Raw genomic sequence first — 5681 nt, forward strand, 5'->3', positions numbered from 1 at the left:
TTTAAGTCAAAATATACAGTGCTGCCATATGCCGGAGATTTATTACCTTACTTGAATAAAATAGTTTATTGGAAAGGCTGTACTTACCTAATTTTCACTTTATTTTTATTTGGAAGATCGGACTAAAAATATATGTTTTATGACTAGAAGAACTTAAACACGCTCATTCGCCAGTAATAATATTTCTGGTGATATAAATTAGGTCTCTACCACAGACATAGGAATTAATAGACGAGAAGCTAATGGCGAGGGGTAAAATCAACTGTTGAAGAACGAAGGGAGTAAGGCTGACTGTGATTCGTCAATAAATCAATCTGACAGTAAATAGGCATCTCGCATTATAATATCACCATTTAGTTCTTAAAAGTAAAATCTGCTTTTGAATGAATAGACATTTCTACATGGGAGCGCAAATTACTCGCCACGTTATGAACTAATTTGCGAAGTCCAAATTCGGCAAAGTAAGGCAGCTTCTATTTTCAGAGTCGTAGTTAGTTTCAGAGTATTTAGTTAAGACACTTTTACAAATGTCTCATAATTTACTTACCCCAGTAAACAACAATGAGCACACTTGAGAATCGCTACATTGAGATGTGATAGTATATGTTTCTAAAACTGATCCATATAATACGGTGTGAATAAGCTTAAAATAAAGTAAAATAATGCTTACTTATGGAATGTAATACGACAATTGGGTTTATTCTCTTTTTCACATCTATTTTTACAAGTTTTCATATCACAAGTCAACATTTTGCCATTTTATTTCGTAAAATGAACCGATGATGCCTCGACCATAGTTCGAACAAGAATGATGACGTCACGTTTTCAAATTTCACTTGAGGCCATATGCGAGCCCAGCCGGCTCAATGGAACCGGTATGGGGATTGGGGACAATACGCTTTTAATCACTTAGGGCAGGTCTACTAATATTCATATGTCTATGGTCTCTACCGAAATATTATTTTGGGTTTATTGCTCAGATGCAATATATTATTCAGACAGATTTCAGCGGCCATTATTTCGAGTATCTACTTAGCTATGGTAATATTATCATGATTCATGATCATAATGATGAAATACAGTGTGATTTATGAGGATAAAAGCAGATCCCTTTCTTCCGACTTTATTTAACCTCCTTGCTTCGAACTTATTCAAGAAATCATAAAAACATCTATGGAACTAGCTACATAATTTCTCCGTCGGTCGTATGAAGCAGTATTCACTCAGGGAGAAAAAAAAGAAGCTGAGATACCTATTATTTTACCTCCGTCTAAATACGGCTGAACACAAATAAAAGTATCTTTTTAAGAAATTCAGGTTTAATTCTCATTTTTCATGTTTATAATAATAATAAAAAAAATAATAATTCTATGACTTGTATAGCGCCGTTTTTGTGCAAAATCACCTCAAGGGCGTTTTATGGAAAATGGTATTGATTTTTTATAGTTTTGAAAACATTTTTTTTGTCAAAATCGTGATGCCGTCAATTAAACTTTAGTCATAGAGTAGAATCACACAAGCAGGGCCGGCTCTGAGCCAAACGGCGCCTGGTACGAATAGAATTATGGCGCCCATTGTCAAAACCAGTAGACGCCTAAGAATATGATCACTTTAATCAATAATATTTCGATGGTTTGTATTTTTGTGTAGCGTGGTTTTTTATGAATGATAATCTTAGAGATGATGTGTTAAGTTATGTATTATGAGCGCCATGGCGCCTTGGGTATTTGGTGCCCGGAGTTGAGTGGTCCAATTGCGCCCGCGTACCGGCCCTGAACACAAAAAGTGCCTTCGGGGCGTGTTTCGTAATCCGCACATTAGCCTAATTTGGACCTATGCTTCCATACAAAACTGTGTTTCACCATGATAACGAAATTCAAATGTTTTTGGCACATTTATGTACATTCAAAATTACATGGGAGGCACTTCTAGTTTACTTCTTTATTCTATGTTCGTAGGATTGTGATTATGCTTACCGTACGCCAGGAAGTTAAAAAAGCCATTTGTGGAGACAAACGCATAATTTTCTAAAGTTATCCATTGTCTTCCCCTTTCCATTTCTTCCTATTGTGTGGTAATAATTTATTAAAAATTGTATCCTATTAAAAATGTGATAGATACCTACCTATTTGCTATTAATATAGCTCTGTATTATGTTAATTTATTTTTTACATTAGATACATTTAAAGCAGACATAACAGTAATAATATAGCATAATGAGAGCATATAATTAAAATGAGTAGGTACAAGCACGGACGTATATATAGCTTTGATAAGGGGTGGTCCGCAAATTAAAAAAAAATATATAAGGTCATGTTTTCGTGAAAAAAATAGTCAGTCTTAATCAATCAGCCTTTATTTTTAAATATTATATATATAAATCATTCAGTCTCTGATATTTGAACTAAAAATAAACATAACATAATTATCGCTCCTTATTTAAATAAAATCGCTTCGTTTATAACATAAAAAAAGAAATAACATAAAATAAAAGGTGGAAAACAAAATAACTTTTTTTATACCTAATTTGTTAAGGTACACTAAACAAAAATACTCTTTCATCTTAAGAACAAATAATTTATTTTAAAATTGAAACACCTTTTATTTAATCACATAACCAAATAATTTATTCTAAACTTTGGTCATATTGTAAGGCACTCTTTTTAATGAACTACAATTATAAAATTAAAATCAAAAAGTATCATCCTACCTACAATAACAAAATATTTTTAATGCAAATAATACTTAATGTATGAAAAAAATAAGCGTTTTCTCTCAAGCTAAATGAAGAGCTTTCATCTTAAGAACAAAATAATTTCTTTTAAACTTTGGTCGTATTATTATGACACTCTTTTTAATGAACTACAATATAATTAAAATTAAAAATTACCTACCTACCTACAGTAACACTAACAAAATATTGTAAATTCAAGTTATACATGAAAATAAATGTAGTTTTCTCTCAAACAAAAAAAACTGACACGAGATTCATTGTTTTACAACTACTATTAATTAAAAATTATCATTCCTTATTTCAAATAAATGGTTGTGCTTTTTTAAATAAGTTATAACTTCTTCGTAAATAATATAAAAAAATAAACAGTATCTAGGTATTACCTGTGTGAACATTATTAACGAATAACATAAAATAAAAGGTAGAAAACAAAATTACTTTTTTAGGTGCACTAATTTCTTTAGGTACCTACCTACACTAAACAAAAAATACTCTTTCATTTTAAGAACAAAATAATTTCCTCTAAACTCTGGTCATTTTGTATGGCACTCTTTTTAATGAACTACAATATAATTAAAATTAAAAAGTACCATCCTACCTACAATGACAAAATATTTTTAATGCAATAATACTTATTTGAATATAATGAAAATAAAAAGTGTTTTCGTGGCTCGCAGTTCAGTGCACCGAACATGTCCGACCGCAGGACGAAATCTCCCGAATTCAGTTTCGGTTTCGGCCGTAGTTTCGGCTGGATGGCGGCCGAAACCGAAACTAAGCCGAAACTCGTTTTTTGGCCGAAACTAGGCCGAAACCGAAACCGAAAGTTCGGTCGGACACTACTTTAAAGTAATACATTTAGTCTTTTACGTTTAATTGCTAACTGATTAATAATTTCTTCGGAATCAAGTTGCACCGCCAGATCTCGGTGTACGCTCATTAAAGCCAGACCAGTAAGTCTTTCGTCGCCCATTTTATTTCTTAGGTAAGTTTTTAACCTCTTTAATGTAGAGAAAGATCTTTCAGGGGTTGCAGTGGACACTGGGAGTGTGGCTAAAATAATTAGAAGCTTTTTATTAAAGGGAAAAACTGATCATCGCAGTTATCGATGGTGTCGATCACAGTTGCAGGTTTTTGTGCTACAGATTTCCAGTGATTGTGCCATTTCTCATATTCACTCAGAAATATTGTGCCTTTATTTTCCCCACCCAGAAATGTTTGTGTAATCTTGTTAAGATTTTCTTTTATCCTGGAGTCATTACTGGTGTTTTCAGGTAGCAGCATTTGAATTCCTTCGATCGTCGATTCATGTGGTTTAAAACGAGCGTCGAGTTCTGTAATAACATGATCAATGAAAGGGTAAAACACATTTCGTCGGTAGTATATTTCGGCAGTTTCTGCTGCAATATTATTGCGCAGGGTTTGCCTTCCAGTTATTCTTGGCATTACTATATCGCTTGAACTCATCTGCTGTGCTTGCTCAAAAAGAATTGCGAACTGACTTTCGTTCCGAACATTTAGTAAAGTCGTTTTTACATTTTTTGTATATTCGCAAATGTTGGTCAAATCGACATTGACTTTCTGCATTGCTTTGTTAAGGTTTGCTGTATATGAAAAAACTTTTCTCAGTATAACTAAAGAAACAATAAACTGGCTGTTATCCATAGCGATTTGAAGATGGTATGCTTGAGTAGCGACGTCGCTACTAGCAGCATCTTGAAGTGCCCCAAGTGTTTCGCATATAACGGGAACCATTTCTGCAAATCTTTCGACAGCCACGTGTTTCTCGGTCCATCGTGTCTCACAAAGAGAGATAAGCGTTGAATGAGATGAATTAATTTGATCCGCAATTTTCTTCAAAAGTCCGTCGCGAAGCGGTGATAGGCGAAAAAAGTTTATTACGCTCTTAATGGTTCCGATACAGTTACGTATTATTGGTATCTCACATGAATGCGCTAAAACTAAGTTGAGAACATGAGCAACACAGTGTACGAATTGCGCTCTCGGGTATTGCTCTGCGATTATTGTTCTTACGCCCCGTAACCGGCCGCTCATCACTGCAGCGCCATCATAGCCTTGACCAATCCATTTATCCATATCCAAATTATATGATAAGAGATGTGATATAATAGTCGTTGCCAAAGCTTGAGCTGAAACATCTTCTACGTGGATGAATTCTAAAAAATCTTCCCGTATAACCGATTTCCCAGATGAGCAGTGTACGTATCGTAAACATAACGCTAATTGTTCTCGCCGTGATATGTCTTGTGTTTCATCAGCAAGTACAGTAAAAAAACCAGCCTCTTTGACCCTATTAAGTACTTGCGCTTGAATAGCACTACCACATAGTTCAATCACTTGATTTTGAATTCCTGGTGACGTATACATGGCTCTACTGTGAATGTTTTGTGTTAGTAAATGATTTTTAAGTGCTTCATCGCCAGATCGCGCACGAAAACGAAGAAGTGCTCTAAAACTACCATCATTATGTTCGGGTTCATTTATCCCAATTTCTCCAAAATCACGACTTCCTCTTAGTGCTATTTTTTGCCTTCCACAAAGAATAATTGTTTCAACAATGGCTTTGAATATTTTTCTGTTCTCTTCGGCAATTTTACTGTTTTCTGCATTCATGCACTCTATAACATCAAACGTTTTTCCTTCCATGATCCTTGCAAAATTTGCTGCCTGCTCAACAGCAAATTTATGATACTTAGTATCTGCATGGTGATCAAAGCTCTCTAAAGCTTTCTTCCAGTAAGTAAATGGCTTACTAACCAAGGCTCCAAGTTCTTGCTGACCACGACCGCCATGCTTTTTTCCAAATAAAACACATACTTTGCAAAGTGCTCCCTGCATGACGTTTGAATATACAAGCCATGAGTACCTGGTAGTCCAATGGCGTTGAAAAGAAAGTTTCTTTTTACCAGTGATAGTGACTGGAAAT

Source organism: Hesperophylax consimilis, chromosome 26, assembly GCF_061612785.1.
Source record: "Hesperophylax consimilis isolate HC1 chromosome 26, BYU_Hcon_1.0, whole genome shotgun sequence".
Classification (NCBI taxonomy): domain Eukaryota; kingdom Metazoa; phylum Arthropoda; class Insecta; order Trichoptera; family Limnephilidae; genus Hesperophylax; species Hesperophylax consimilis.